Consider the following 17,500-nt stretch of genomic DNA (forward strand, 5'->3'; position numbering starts at 1 on the left):
TATCAACTGCACCTGTTCACTTAAGCATGTGCTTGAATGGGAATGCAGTGTTTGCGAAACACTTGGCGAACACGAGCATTCACGGCCTATAGAGAGCCAAAGTGAACGTCACTTCCTGCCTTTCTCCGTGTACCAGCGTCTGGAAAAATATGAATGGTGGTGAGCGGAGGGAGACGTTACTTTTTTGATCCCATTTGAATTGTGCCACGGGGTGCAAAGGTACATTTTATCAATTTAAAAGATAACTATGCATGTCAAGAAAGTCGCAGTTTGCGGTAAAACTATGCACAACTAGTCGCACAAGTGACGTCTCTCCCGCCAGTCCATGTTGTTGATGGTGTGACGTATATTGTGCGTTTGACACGAGGATGTAGTCGATTGACAAAACTGAACCTTCAGTTTCAGTTTAACCGATTAAAATATCATATCTTTTGATCTGAGAGAGCGAGCTCAGTCATTCAAAAAGTTATATATAGGGCAGAGTTTCTAATCTTTGCAAATATCAAAAAATGTAAATGTAAACATTTCACCATGTGAAAAGTTTTTGCAGGCCACCAGACATATACCCATACTGTAGTCACAACATTTCGCTAAAGTATTCACGCACACTTATTCCAAGCCCTTTTTTGAAGCATGGAGCTGTGGAAAAAAAGGATTGCACTGAAAGCAGATGTTTCAGCGTCAAAACAGAGTCAGACTGCTAATCAGCAATGACAAAGTGAGGAAGGGAAGGTCATTGTGGCTCCGTCGTGTCAAAGAGACTGTCCTAGTTTCTCACAGTAGGTAGCTATTAGTCTGCCACTGTGATCTGTGATTACAGAGCCAGCCTTTGCTTCAGAGCTCTTTGGAAAGAGTCCTAAGCTATTAGCACTCAGGCCCTGTCCTTATTGATAATTGCCAGAGACACAGACTTGACTCGACACTCCGAGAGCCAAGACCTACAGTGTAGCTAACTGTAACAGTATATCATGAGCGCAGCTCGAGGAGGGTTAGTGTTAGTGTAGGGTTAGTTACAGTGTAGCTAACTGTAACAGTATATCATGAGCGCAGCTCGAGGAGGGTTAGTGTTAAGCTGCGTTCACACCGACCTATTAAAGTTTGTTGCTGGCGTCGAGTTTACATACAAAGTCAATGCAAACGAGCGATTGAGCGTATATTCGCCTGGGAGAATAATCGCTGGGCGTCCGAGCGGCAGAGACAGAGCGACAGGGAGAAAATACGCTCGTCGCTCGAGATGAAATATCCCAACTCGAGCGAAAATACGCTGGCATCAGTCGCTCGCTGTTCAATGCTGATTGGCTGCTGTGTGAGAGCGAGTCAAGGATCACTCTGGCTTGGAACAAACCGCTGGTTTATTGTGTGGCAACAAACCGCATTGACAGCCTGACAGCTGACATGAAGTGAAGTCTGTCCTACCGGTATGGAGCTCGCATTAGGAGCACGCTGATAGGCTTTAGCTTGTAAACAATGACGGTGGCTCGTAGTGGACAAACAGCATGACATTGCGTAATGTTATATCCCCCACATGTCCGTCATTTCGTGTGCCTGTTGATGAGCGATTTAAACAGAGCGACAGATCGATTCCAAAGGGTTGAATCAAGCGACAGAGCGAAAAATAAATATCTCGGTGTGAACGCCCCTTTAGTGTAGGGTTAGTTACAGTGTAGCTAACTGTAACAGTATATCATGAGCGCAGCTCGAGGAGGGTTAGTGTTAGTGTAGGGTTAGTTAGACAATGGCAGCAGCAGCAGCATAAATCAGTGCTCTCAGTCTGTCCTATTTGATAAGATAGTGGTATTGGCCAATCACTCCACTGTCTGTTCCTTTGGTATCTTTAACGCCCCCTTTGGCAGAGAAACACTAAGCTTGCACACCAGCTTGACTCTGCTTGTGTGTGTATGCCATGTAGTTAATGTGTTTTTTTTTAGGGAGAACTGTGTAACATCTGGCCAGGCACTACAGATGAAAAATAGGCTTTTGGCTAACTCTGGCACGTTTACATTCTGAGTACTATTTATTAATGCGTACTGTTCCTGTTAAAATAAACCAAATACCAAAAAAAAAAGAGCAACTAGCTTTCCAAGCATTACCAAGTCCTTTCAGTATCCGAATGGCCGTTTCTGTTCTATTCTGCAGCGTAATCGTCTATTAATGTTCTTGTGTGTGTGCATGTGTGTGTGTGTGTGTGTGTGTGTGTGTGTGTGTGTGTGTGTGTGTGTGTGTGTGTGTGTGTGCGCGCACTCGCGGCGCGTGTGCGTGCGTTGATTGTGCATACTGCAACAAATCTAAGAGATCGGTGTGTCCGTCCGGCACCAGTGTCTTTGGGGAGTAGGCAGTTCCCCACCTCTGCCGGGTTGTAAAGTCCTGGGGCCGGTTGCACAAACTAAGCACCTTAAGTTAAGATTTTCAATAGAGTGAGTTAAGGTGTCCATAAAATAAAATCGGTTGCACAAAACACCCTGGCTTGAATCAGACTCTTAAGGAAAATCTTAACTTAAGGTGCTTTGTGCAACCGGCCCCTGTTCCTTATCTCAGAGAGACGGTGTGACCCTTGGACTTGTGTCTATATTTGGGGGTGTTGTATTTGGGGCTAAATCTATCGCAAGTGTGTGTGTGTGTGTGTGTGTGTGTGTGTGTGTGTGTGTGTGTGTGTGTGTGTGTGTGTGTGTGTGTGTGTGTGTGTGTGTGTGTGCGCGCGCGCGCGCGCGTGTGTGCGTGCTTTCCCAGTGTGCGCGCGCATGCATGTTTGTGCAATAAACGTGATCGATCTGCCCTTACCCTTCGCCCCCGTGTGAAGGCCAGCTGTCGATGGCCAGCTTTTTTCCTGACTGACTTTTTTCTGACTGACCGTTCTCATATCGACCTGTTAGCCTAGCCTCTCCCACCCCATATACTGCTAATGTGCCATTATGTAATGTTTTCCTTTTACCACTGCTGTCCAGCACAGCCCATGTGGACGGATGTTTGTGGCAGCTGGGCGTGTGTGTGTGTGTGTGTGTGTGTGTGTGTGTGTGTGTGTGTGTGTGTGTGTGTGTGTGTGTGTGTGTGTGTGTGTGTGTGTGTGTGTGTGTGTGTGTGTGTGGCAGCTGGGCATGCTGCCACTCAATCCAGCCTGTTTGTGGCAGCTGGGCATGCTGCCACTCAATCCAGCCAATACAATTGTGCATGAACTGTGCAATGTGTACCTTTTCTCTTGACTTGAGGGCTCATAGTTTGAAGAGTGTCACAGATGACAGATGGTTTGATAGTGACTGCCAGACGTTATGGAATTACGTGGACATGGTTTGGTGGTGTGTGTGTGTGTGTGTGCGTGTGTGTGTGTGTGTGTGTGTCGGTGGGGGGGGGGGGGGGGGGTACATTTTAAGCATTTGGCTGGCACTCATACAGTGAGTGTTACGGTAGAATAAGCTTACATATAGGGTTGGGTACCAAAACCCGGTATCTTTACAACCAGTACTAAGTTACTGGACTGAATTGCAACCAGTCCCCAATTCAGCCTGCCTATTTTTGATGCCTATGCGGAAATTGCATTCTTTCAAATGGCCAGTGGGGGGCGCAGCTTGTGTAGCACTCCCGGGAACATCCATTCAACTCTATGGGAAACGAGCCAACTTTTCTCTCGGTCTATGTCTTAAATAAACACTTTCCAAATGAGTTTATGGTCTGAAAAAACAATTTCAAGTGTTTTTCATACTCTAACGCCTTCCGTTTTCCAAATTATAGCCCCATTTCGAGGAAAATTGACGACAAACATCGGATAATAAGAACAGTAATACTTCCAACCGGTAGAGGCAGCAATGTGCCGCAAGGCATCAGGTAGCAAGTAATAGTTGAGCAAATTATCAGAAAATAGCGTTACTTTATGATATTTTAATAATGTTAGTAGACACACGTAACTATATAGATACCATACATCTAACGTCCATAACATGGCGGACCATTTAACATTATCTATACCGTTAGATAAAGCCTTAAGCCTTCTCTGTATTCAGACCATTCAGACCATTGGATTCAGCCCAGAAACCGGAGTACGTTATAACGTTATAAATATAGTCACGTTATAAACAACTAACCAACGCTGCGGGTCCGTATGGAAACAGTGTTACTCGAAATGGTTAAAAGTTAAATCAATTTGGTCATTCAGTGCCGTTTTACTTCAATGTAAAGTAAATAGCGTTAGCCGCTAACATTAGCCACAGTAGCTGACTACCCATAATGCATTACGGCGATAAGCGAGACAGGGCAAATTCGGAAACTCCCCCGGCAGCCGCTAGGGGCAGCCGCCCCCTCCCCTCGTACTTCCGTGTAGCATTCATTCATTCAACCAATCAAACGAAATCAAACAATATCCGGAAGTGAGCTTCATTTTGCTGTGACAAAGTCAATCAGCTCCGTTGGTCCATTATGTCAATGATTGCAACACAGATTTAGGTGTCTCAGTTCAGTGCCATGCCCGAGGTGCTCTGTAAAATATGCTCTGTATATATATATACATGTATATGTATATGTATATGTATATGTATATGTATATATATATATATATATATATGTATATATATATATATGTTTATACACACACACACACACACACACACACACACCTGTACCGTTTTTAAAAGTATTTTTTAACAACGGCATCTGAAAAATACAAAACGATATCAGGGACCACAGTGGAAATAAGTCGAAAGACTTTCATGTGTCTGTATCCCTGACGCTCTGATAAACATGTTGTAACTTGTTTTTTCCATGATTGACGTCTAATAAAATCAAATAAAATAAAATCGATACTCATCCCTACTTACACATCAAGATCACTAAAATAACAAGCAACCATTATGCACCAGTATGCACTCCTAACCAGTAGGGGTGCAGTGCTAGGAAAAATAGAGCGCTACAATCCATTTGTGTGTTTATTAATGAGATAGTTAGTTCTAAAGACCTGTCTCACAAGTGCGCCGTTTGTCACTGAGAAGCAGGACGAGGGCACAAGGAAGCCAAAGAAAAGAAAGAGTTTCTGCTGCTGTCTTTCCCTCCTGTCTCCTCTACGTCCAAGATAGAGGGAGAAATCCTGATTGAGCAAAATGCTGTGGAGGAGTGGAGAGAGGGAGTGGCGTTCAGAGGAAGAGTGGGAGTGTGATCACCTGTCTCTCTCTCTCTCACTCTCTCTCTCTCTCTCTCTCTTTCTCTCTCTCTCTCCCATTGTAGACACCACCCTCTTAGGGAGTGTACACAATCGTGCACTCTCCCCTGCTTGTTCACACACACAAATACACACTCACCTACATGCAGCACACAGAGATACACACACACACACACACACACACACAGTGTCTGCCTCTGTACATGTGGATTGTGTTGGTGTGGGGCGCTCCTCTGCTTGGACCCTGTGGACAGTGAGAGTTTGGAGCGTCTGGCTGGAGTAGCTGGACACGCACAGTGGCTGCTGCTAGCTCTATGTATCGCTGTATGTGTTTAGAAGCAGTGTGGGTCCATGTGCTCCAGAGAAGGACAAGAGTGATTTGTGGCTAGAGCGAGAGAGAGAGAGAGAGAGAGAGAGAGAGAGACTTTACCTTCTCTCACTCAAGGAACTACTGCTACTGCCTGCCTGCCATCCACAGTGACAACTCAGACAGGGTGAGTACTACTCTCTCTCTCTCTCTATCTCTCTCTCTCTCTCTCTCTTTCTCTCTCTCTCTCTCATGCTCTAACTTAAAAGATGTGCGCTCTCGCCATATCTCTTCCATATCTGATTACCTGTTCTCTGCAACATTTTTTAACTCTTATTGTAGGCTGTGTGTGTGTGTGTGTGTGTGTGTGTGTGTGTGTGTGTGTGTGTGTGTGTGTGTGTGTGTGTGTGTGTGTGTGTGTTAGAGCAGTGGTTCCCAACCTTTTTTGTGCTGTGTACCCCTTGAGCTGTTTTGCCATGCCAAGTGTACCCCCTGACAGCGTGTTGATGATTCTCCCAAATTTGTTCCATTAATCTCATTCAACTTTTACTATCCAACACAACTGATTATTAAATTAAAACAATATTAAATTAAAATCATTTTGAATGACTCCCCTTTAATACAAATAGCTATAGCCTACACTTATTGAGAATTAGCAAAATATTATATATAGCCTATATAGAGATAGATATATTCAGACTAACACAGTAACAGTTTCAACTATTTTTATTCAGTCACTTGGCACCTTTTAAAAAGACACCTGAGCTAGTTTGTCTTTCATAAGCTTTGACAGTTCTGGGGGCAGCTGTTACCAGGCAAAATATCACACATAAGATAAGTAGATCCAAAAAGCAAAAGTTCAAATCAGTGCACATCACAGTCCTTTGATTTTCCCCGTCATTGCAGCTGCGCCATCGGTACAGATATGACTACAAGATTTCCACTCCAGATTGTTGTCTTTAAAAAAGCTGTCTATAATCTGAAATATTTTCTCGCCAGTTGTCTTTCCTACAAGCTTCTTGCAAAACAAAATATGTTCATTTATGTCCGACATGTCTTTATAACGAGCAAAAGCTAGCAGCTGGGCTTCCCCACTGACATCGGTCATTTCATCTAACTGCAAAGCGAATTGACCTGCTTGCTTCATTTTATTCACAACTTGTCCAACAATATTAATTGACATATCATCGATCCGACGAGAGACTGTGTTGTTTGACAATGGAACCGTTTTGAGAGCGTCTGCTGCTTTCTTGTCGATCATAGTTTCAGCTAACATCAGGGCTGCAGGAAGAATCAGATCCTCAACGATTGAATTAGGCTTTTTTGATTTAGCCACAAGCAGTGACAGTGACAGTGAGAGTTTTCGAGTGAAAAAGTAGTTCGTCTTACCAAGACATGCTGCGTGTTTGGTGCTCTGGTGGCGTTGCAGATGAGCTGGCTTCATTTAATTATTTGCCAGGACTTCGCCACAGAAAAAACACTGTGGCTGCGGTGGATCCGCTGAGGTAGGCCTACAGGTAAATCCATACAAAATGTATTTTTCATTGAACAGCCGCGGCTTAGACCTGGCCTCCCTTTTCCTTTTTTCCCTTGGCTCGCCTGAACCGAAATCCGGATCAGCCGGGCGTTTGAGCCACGCATAGTGGGAGCTATTGTTTGACCTGCAGCCAACGTGAACGACTTCTTTTGTTTTTCACAGAGTAGAGGTGTCACAGTTAACACCTTCCGGGGAGCCGCCGGGGCTCCCCGGAACAATAGTTGCGGCGCAGAGTTTCTCTCTCTCTCTCCTCTCATCTGAAAATAAATTGTATTAATCCTCAATCTTTCCGCGTACCCCCTGCAATGTGCTCGCGTACCCCTAGGGGTCCCCGTACCCCCGGTTGGGAAACACTGTGTTAGAGAGAGAGAGAGAGAGAGCAAGCTCACATTTTCGCCTGGGGATTGAAAGTCAGGAGTAGGCTATATGTGAGTCAGACAGGCTTGAACAAGATGAAACAGAATTAAATTCTTAAACCAGCGCAGCGCTCCTCAAGTACATTTTGGGGGGATGTTTTGACTTGATGCTATTCTAGTTTTCTCTAATTGCATTATATTCACTGCCCTAAGCATGGAGGTCTTTCTATTTTTGCTAAGAAAAAAGGTTGTCAATCTGAAACGGAAACAGTTCCACAACAACAGTGAAAATGACATCATCCACCGTCCCGGTCAAGTATAAAATCACAGATGGCTATTTATGGTGAGGGACATCCACCCTTCAAGACACTACCACTCACTGAAATAATATGTGCCTTGTGGCTTGAATTGCTTTCTGAGTTCAGCTCAGTATCTATTCCTCATGTCAAGGTTTACTGTTGCCCTATGATGAGAGCTCTGCACTCCATCTGTACTGTAGAGGTGTGTGTGTGTGTGCGTGTGTGTGTGTGTGTGCGTGTGCGTGTGCGTGTGCGTGTGTGTGCGCGTGCATGCGTGTGCGTGCGTCTCAGTAGCTAATGGACCTGCAGCACATCAACTGTGTATCTTCAATGGAGATGATGGAGAACTCCCATGGGAAACCTAAGAGAGTTAATGGCATCTCTCTATGGTTCACTTCACTATGGTCCTCCATGGGTGGTTGAGAGAGGTTCTGTCTTTGTTTTGTTTTGATTTTGATTCCTTATTCATGCAGGGGACCAAACTATATTATATAATAGCTTTTAATGACATCTTGAGATCCACTTCTACCAGATTTACAAAATGTTTTTCATAGTATTGTTCTATATCTGAATGATAATTTTCTTCTTCTTTTTTAATAGACATTTTTAGTGTTATTTTGTCCTTGACACAGGCTGAAAGAGAAATGAAGTGGTTTGGATCCTTCCGCTATGAAAAGGGCCATGGCATACAAATGATGGTGTTACCACCCAATTAAAAAAAGAATCAGAATCAATGTCAATGAGAACCCAATGGGAGAGCCATTGCATCCTCATTACAAACGCATATTGGACCCAGCAGATTGCCAGCCTTGATAGTGTGTGGCTGGCTGGCTGCTGTTGTTTTCACCTTGTGAGTCTGTGGGTGTGTTGTTGTCTCCAAGGACAGATTTTGTCAACGCGATGCGTTGCAACCATGCAAGGTGCCGTCATGAAACTTTACAGGTGTGTAGTTCACATCGCAATGAGGCCCGAGTTCGAAGAAGGGTTTGACCCGAGCAAGGGGGCCGGAAGGAGCCCCCCCCCCCGCCACACACACACACATTACGCCCCCTCACAGACAGGTGGCGCTACTGGTGATCCCATATAGATCCAAAGTCCCTCCCCTTCTGGTCGAGGCCTTACACGCGCCAGAATGGTGGTGAATGGCAGAGACAATAATTTTTGTTTATCCCGTTTGAATTGTGCCATGATGATGTACACATGATGATGTACACATGATGATGTACACATGATGATGTACACATGATGATGAACACATGATGATGTACACATGATGATGTACACATGATGATGAACACATGATGATGAACACATGATGATGTACACATGATGATGAACACATGATGATGAACACATGATGATGTACACATGATGATGTACACATGATGATGAACACATGATGATGAACACATGATGATGAACACATGATGATGTACACATGATGATGTACACATGATGATGAACACATGATGATGAACACATGATGATGAACACATGATGATGTACACATGATGATGAACACATGATGATGAACACATGATGATGAACACATGATGATGTACACATGATGATGTACACATGATGATGAACACATGATGATGTACACATGATGATGTACACATGATGATGTACACATGATGATGAACACATGATGATGAACACATGATGATGAACACATGATGATGAACACATGATGATGTACACATGATGATGAACACATGATGATGTACACATGATGATGTACACATGATGATGAACACATGATGATGAACACATGATGATGTACACATGATGATGAACACATGATGATGTACACATGATGATGTACACATGATGATGAACACATGATGATGAACACATGATGATGTACACATGATGATGAACACATGATGATGAACACATGATGATGTACACATGATGATGAACACATGATGATGAACACATGATGATGTACACATGATGATGAACACATGATGATGAACACATGATGATGTACACATGATGATGAACACATGATGATGAACACATGATGATGTACACATGATGATGAACACATGATGATGAACACATGATGATGTACACATGATGATGTACACATGATGATGAACACATGATGATGAACACATGATGATGAACACATGATGATGAACACATGATGATGAACACATGATGATGAACACATGATGATGTACACATGATGATGAACACATGATGATGAACACATGATGATGTACACATGATGATGAACACATGATGATGAACACATGATGATGAACACATGATGATGTACACATGATGATGAACACATGATGATGAACACATGATGATGTACACATGATGATGAACACATGATGATGAACACATGATGATGTACACATGATGATGTACACATGATGATGAACACATGATGATGTACACATGATGATGTACACATGATGATGAACACATGATGATGTACACATGATGATGTACACATGATGATGAACACATGATGATGAACACATGATGATGTACACATGATGATGAACACATGATGATGAACACATGATGATGTACACATGATGTTTGTCAATTTAAAAGATAGGTTTGTGAGGCGTCTCAGTGGCTCACCTGGTAGAGCATGGACCACTAAGGCTTACGGCGGGTTCACACACACGCCTAGAGCGACGCTTTAAGCAACGCTTTAAGCTACGCCTAGGCATATAGGCATTGCTTCATGCATGCTAGGCGCCTATTTGCGTTCACACAGGACGCCACACTGAAGCCCCACTCTGCGCTACGCTGATCACATGAGCAGTGGTTTTTTACACTTTTCAGATCTGATTTATAGCATGGGTGAGTAACATAAACCTCTTTTTTATTGTAATGTGCAAGTGACGATGTCTGTCTATTTCCTGGCCGGCTGTAATTGTTATTTTCCCTCGGGTAATCATGTGACTATGAGTCATCAACACCATGAGTGATACATGCATTGAGACAGGGGGGGTATATATACATCTGACAGAAAAGACGTTAATAGAGGAACACATGAAGGACAGCTCTCCTACTATGCACTCGTTAATTCGCGCTCCACCCTCCCTTTTGGGCAAACTCGGTAGAAAATATGGCCCAAGTCCGTCAGAAACAACAGCCAGCTTGACAGTTCAGTGCGCCTAGACGCTGAAAAATAGAACAGACGCCTAAACGATAAATGCAGCGCAGCGTAGGCGCAGCGCGAGCGTGGCTTCAGCGCAGCGTGGCAGCGGTATGTGTGAACGCTCTCGTCTGTTAACAAGGACGCCTAAATTTTAGGCGTTGCTTAGGCGTTGCTTAAAGCGTCGCTCTAGGCGTGTGTGTGAACGTGGCATTAGTAGTCCTTCACGTGGCCGACCCGGGTTCGAATCCAACCTGTGTTCCTTTCCCATATGTCATTCCCTCTCTCTCCCCACTTTTCCTGTCTATCTAACTGTCCTATCCAATAAAGGCAAAAATGCCCCAAAAATAATCTAAAAAATATAACTTTGCAAGTCAAGAAAGTCACAGTTTGTCATAAAACTGTTGCACTTTAAGTTATAAATCAGAAAGACTACACGCAACCAGTCGCGTAAGTGACGTCTCTCCCACCAGGCCGTGTTGGTGTGACGTATATTGTGCCAGACAAGAGATGTAGTTGATTGAGTGGTTTCATACAAAACTAAATGTAACATTTCAGTTTCACGACAAACTGCGGCTTTCTTGACATGCAAAATTATCTTTTAAATTGAGAAAAAATCACGTGTACTTCATGGCACAATTCAAACAGGATCAAAAAATTATTGTCTTTCGCCGTTCAACACCACTCATATTTTTTTTCAAGGCTGGTGCGTAGCTGAAGCAGGAAGTATGCAATGACTTTGGCTCTATTAAGAGGATGATATTAAGTTAATCATTAATTCACTTTTGTCCGCTCAAGAATTCATACACCTGTAAAAAAGATATCTAGAATAAAGGACTAGTGTATGCTATCTGAAGATCTGGGTGTACAAACCTGGATGCCAGGGTTTCAAAGTTGCTTTAAAACTAAACGGGTAAGTGTTTAACGTTACAGTTTAATGGTATGACCGGTGTGTGTGCGCGCGCATGCGTGTGTGCGTGCAAGCATTTTTATGGGCGATATACTAGGATACTATGAGTTTTTGCTTGCTTTCAATACCATAGGAAGTGTGTAACTGCAGATCGGCATATTTGCTTTCAAACCTCTGTCGCAGCTTACGGACACGCTGCGTGCAGCAAGCGAAGAGCTCGCTCTGGGTATTCAGACAGATAGAGTGACACAGACAAACACACACACGCGCGCAGACACACACACAGACACACTGCCAGGACGTATCCCCTCATGTCCTTTTATACTCAGTCACATGTGCGTCATATAGAAGGGACCACCTATTAGATTACCAGGGCAGCTCTTATCATATTACAAGACAAAGGTTGGAGGCTGTCATCTGCGTATGATATCAGACCGCCTAAACCAAGGGAAGTGTGTGTGTGTGTGTGTGTGTGTGTGTGTGTGTGTGTGTGTGTGTGTGTCTCTCTCTCACACACACACACACACACACACACGCTCTCACACACTGCTGCCGCATATGTTCACACCTGTACATTCCTCGTCTTGAATTTCACTTTGAGCGCTTACAAAACATTACAACTAACCCAACTTCGGATTAGGGGGCAAATGGGATGTGTGTGTGTGTGTGTGTGTGTGTGTGTGTGTGTGTGTGTGTGTGTGTGTGTGTGTGTGTGTGTGTGTGTGTGTGTGTGTGTGTGTGTGTGTGTGTGTGTGTGTGTGTGTGTGTGTGTGTGTGTGTGTGTGTGTGTGTGTGTGTGTGTGCGTGCGTGCGTGCGTGCGTGTGCGTGTGCTCATGCTTGTAGATAGTGAGTTTTGGTGTGTGTGGGTGGAGGGGGGGGGTCACCATTGTAATGATAGGAGAGGGCCAGAAGGCCTTGCAGACGGTTGGAAGAGGGGGTCACACTTTGTTTGGATAGTCCACCTATAGGGAGTCTTCAGAGTATTTGTAACATTTCAACAGTTTATCAGTTGACATTCAACAATTCAACTCTTCAGCAGATGTTCAACAGATTCTCTATAGATCCTGTGTGACACTTCATGAACATACCTGCCTACGTATTAGACGAGGTGCAGGTGTGTGGAACGGGACGCGAACAGAATCTGTTGAATCTCGATGAATAATCTGTTAAAACAACATCTACAACATCTACAGACCAAGACAAACAGTCGAATTGAATGTCAACTAATAAGGTGTTGAAACGTTACAAATCCTCTGTAGGCGGACTAGGAGGTTTTGAGGGAGAAGTGTGTGGCTCTAGGCACTGCATTTCTACAGTAACCAGTATCTTGACACCGCGGGTGAACTTTGAACCCAGCCACACACACACCCCCCCCCCACCCCCACCTTCGGCCTGTACTTGCATTGGCAAGCCAAAGAGAGGAGTGGCTGTTGTTACTGTATGTGTTTATGAGTTATGAGGTGCTTAGAAGACAGACGCTATAGGTGAGGACGAGGTGAATGCACAGAACAGAAAGACACAAACACACCCACCTACTAGCAAAGCACATATGGAGGCTGAAATCCAGCTCTGCCACACATATATCTTCTTTAAAGTCATATCTGTGTTTTGACTTTGGTTTTATGGCGGTTTTTACAGCCCCCCATATCCCTTGCAGTTGTGACTCAGCGGTTACGGAGGAAAATAAATGTCCCCCTGACAAAAAGGACAGTTACTGTAATCTCCCTTTTATTTTTGCTGCCGAGCAGACATAAAAAAGCCTGTCGGGAAAGAAACAGCCTCGTCGTGGACCACATGGCCGAGCTGTCTGCGAAGGTGCCTGACGCGCCTTTTGATCAGCAAGAAGCCGGTGTAAAAATAGCCAGAATAGTGTTTTCGTCATCGGCTGGGTGCGGAGCCCAAGACAGGCTGCCCCACCGCCCAGCGTGCTGTGTGTACCTGCTACTGCAGCACCCAGCTGGAATGGAGGTGCCATGCTGCTGCTGCTGCTGCTGCTGCTGCTGCTGGCATGGTGACACCCTGCTTCAGATGTGACAAGATGTCTTGTCTCCGTCGTGTTGTGCCATGGAAGCTCCTCCCTCGTGCCATGGAGGCTTAGGCCATCCATCTACCGGTACACCGATTATGGCAAACCCAAATGTTTTCCTCCTCCGCTCCTCCCCATGTATTTTGTAATTGCAAGCAATTTATTTTGAGAAAGGGCACATTCAGCCTCAGGCCTTGAATAGGCACTCCTAGACTGAAGGATTCATATGTTTGAGTCATATAGAGAAAGACAATGGTCCATTCCTCTCATACCTTACGGTCGTCGGCCTCTTGAGCTCTTTGGCATTTTGAAGTCGCTAGGAGGAAGTCCTCTTGGCTAATAGTTTTGTTATTGTATGACAGGGCAGGTGTTATTGTATGACAGGGCAGGTGTTATTGTATGACAGGGCAGGTGTGGATTTTCAGAGCGCTGATAATGATCATGACATCTATGCGCTTTTGGTGTGTGTGCATTGCAACACACAGCCGCATAATTGCAGAAGGTTGATTCAACGAAATGCAAGTCAATTAGTGTATTGAGAAAGGTTGGGAGGCATATTCCTGGCTTAGTTAGTTAAGGCCCATTTGAAGAATAAAAAAAAGTGTCACTAAAAACCTAGCTTCCATCTTCTTCATCCTAAGGTCCCTTCAAGCACTGCTTGAAGGGAATGGTAGTGGTGGTAATGGTAGCATGTGCAGGGCAAGAGGGAAGAGAGCGCCTCCTATCTCTCCCCCTTGGGCAAACACACCCTGCGTGTATACAGAGCGCCTCCTATCTCTCCCCCTGGCAAACACACCCTGCGTGTATATACAGCATTTTCTTTATTACAAGCATTTGGCTTATCCAGTGAACTGTGTGGATAGTGCGATTGCAGCTGCTGCTGGGATGGTTCCATGCGTGTGACTGATAGCGTCTTCGGGGCCGGTTGGACTCGCACACCTGAGAAGGTTAATGGACCTCTTTGGCAGGTAGGGAGACATTCCAGCGAGGCAGCGCTCGGCCCCCCCCCCCCCCCCCCCTCCCCCGCGCGCGCGCCGGCCTGCGGGCAGAAGGTGAGCGAGGCAGCGCTCTGCACTCTCCCCCCCCCCCCCCCTCCCCCGCCGGCCTGGGGGCAGAAGGTGAGAGGTGGGAGAGTAAACTGAGATGTGTCGAGAGGCTTGATCTCCGCCCGGCCTCATTTTCTCTTCCTCTGGCCTCTCACAGTTTTTGGGTTTTTGATCAAGTTTTTGATCAGATCTTTCTCCCTAATTGTACTTGGCCAATTCCCCCTGCTGTCCGGGTCGTTGCTCCACCCCCTCTGCCAATCTGGGGAGAGTTATGACATGCTTCCTCCTATACATGTGCAGTCGCCAGCCACTTCTTTTCCCTGACAGCGAGGAGTTTCACCGCGTGGGAGGATCTCGGTATTCGCCGCAGTCCCCCCCCCCCCCCCAACAGGCACCTCAACCGCCCAGAGGATGGGGTCACGAGCAAAAAGGTAAAAAACGACAGGAAAAAAGTAAAAGAAAACATTAAATGCTTCCATACCTGGCGTAATCCAAGTCTCCACAAGCCCTGAGATGCCAAATTGATGTCATTTACTCCTCACTCCAATGCAGATTTCAGCAGGGTGTAATTTACATCTTTTCATGTCAACTTGGCATCTCAGGGCTTGTTGAGACTTGGATTACGCAAGCTAAGCAGTATGGAAGCATTTTATGTTTGTTTTTTTTCTGTTTTTGTTCATGACCCCATTCATACTCAGCAGACAGCTCTAGTTGCCTGACGCGACCGGTCGCCATTTCTCCAAACTGGAACCGCGCCGGCTGCATTCTACTGCATGTAGTACACTGACTGTCGGCAAGTACCTCATACAACCCCACATCAAAAAAATCCAAACTATCCCTTTAATCCGACACGACCAATTGTGCCTGTCACCCGGCCAAGCCCGAGGTAACACGGAGGCTCGAACCTGCGACCGTCATGTTGGTAGGCAGGGAATCTACCGCTGCACTACCCGGACGCCCGGCTTCTCTCAGCGTTAATTCCAGACTTTTCTCCTTCTGTCAGTTTTCTTCCCCCTCTTGTTTGGCTCTCTGGCTGGTCCAGCAGCGCCACGACAGCCACGCCCGCATCATCCTAACCAAATGCTGTTATTTTCACCTCCGTCACTGTGATGTCACTCTGTTTGCGTCTTGGTCATATTTATTTCGCCATTAACTGAATGGCCAGCAGCCAGTGCACAGAAATCAAGGAAATGTCATTACAGGAAATGTTTTGAGCTGACACTGATTGGTGATTTGTAGGATAACATGATGGCATGCCTCCCGTTCCTCTGCTTTTGTCCTTTTGTCTTAGGCCTGCCCACGCTTGTTACCTCCACCTCCATTGTACTTAACATCATGTACTGTACATCAACCTCCTCCACCCCTTTCTGCTCCATATTGTAGTTAACATCATGTACTGTACATCAACCTCCTCCACCCCTTTCAGCTCCATATTGTACTTAACATCATGTACTGTACATCAGCCTCCTCCACCCCTTTCTGCTCCATATTGTACTTAACATCATGTACTGTACATCAACCTCCTCCACCCCTTTCTGCTCCATATTGTACTTAACATCATGTACTGTACATCAACCTCCTCCACCCCTTTCTGCTCCATATTGTACTTAACATCATGTACTGTACATCAACCTCCTCCACCCCTTTCTGCTCCATATTGTACTTAACATCATGTACTGTACATCAACCTCCTCCACCCCTTTCTGCTCCATATTGTACTTAACATCATGTACTGTACATCAACCTCCTCCACCCCTTTCTGCTCCATATTGTACTTAACATCATGTACTGTACATCAACCTCCTCCACCCCTTTCTGCTCCATATTGTACTTAACATCATGTACTGTACATCAACCTCCTCCACCCCTTTCTGCTCCATATTGTACTTAACATCATGTACTGTACATCAACCTCCTCCACCCCTTTCTGCTCCATATTGTAGTTAACATCATGTACTGTACATCAACCTCCTCCACCCCTTTCTGCTCCATATTGTACTTAACATCATGTACTGTACATCAACCTCCTCCACCCCTTTCAGCTCCATATTGTACTTAACATCATGTACTGTACATCAACCTCCTCCACCCCTTTCTGCTCCATATTGTAGTTAACATCATGTACTGTACATCAACCTCCTCCACCCCTTTCTGCTCCATATTGTACTTAACATCATGTACTGTACATCAACCTCCTCCACCCCTTTCAGGTCCATATTGTAGTTAACATCATGTACTGTACATCAACCTCCTCCACCCCTTTCTGCTCCATATTGTAGTTAACATCATGTACTGTACATCAACCTCCGCCACCCCTTTCTGCTCCATATTGTACTTAACATCATGTACTGTACATCAACCTCCTCCACCCCTTTCTGCTCCATATTGTACTTAACATCATGTACTGTACATCAACCTCCTCCACCCCTTTCTGCTCCATATTGTAGTTAACATCATGTACTGTACATCAACCTCCTCCACCCCTTTCTGCTCCAAATTGTAGTTAACATCATGTACTGTACATCAACCTCCTCCACCCCTTTCTGCTCCATATTGTAGTTAACATCATGTACTGTACATCAACCTCCTCCACCCCTTTCTGCTCCATATTGTACTTAACATCATGTACTGTACATCAACCTCCTCCACCCCTTTCTGCTCCATATTGTACTTAACATCATGTACTGTACATCAACCTCCTCCACCCCTTTCTGCTCCATATTGTAGTTAACATCATGTACTGTA

General features: G+C 45.0%; 1 protein-coding gene across 2 annotated transcripts in view; it reads left to right on the top strand.

Moving 5' to 3' along the window:
- The window catches only part of coro2aa (coronin 2Aa), a 50,033-nt gene that overhangs the window by 14,684 nt on the left and 17,849 nt on the right, over positions 1 to 17,500 (top strand). The window contains exon 1 of one of the 2 annotated variants that reach the window (XM_083634813.1): positions 5,605 to 5,634. The exons of the other annotated variant lie outside the window; for it this stretch is intronic. The gene's annotated coding sequence lies outside the window, so the exon portion shown is untranslated. Of the gene's footprint in view, positions 1 to 5,604; positions 5,635 to 17,500 lie in introns of those variants that run through there. 2 annotated transcript variants of the gene reach the window in all.

This window comes from Poromitra crassiceps, assembly GCF_964638095.1.
Source record: "Poromitra crassiceps genome assembly, chromosome: 4".
NCBI classification, from domain to species: Eukaryota; Metazoa; Chordata; class Actinopteri; order Beryciformes; family Melamphaidae; genus Poromitra; species Poromitra crassiceps.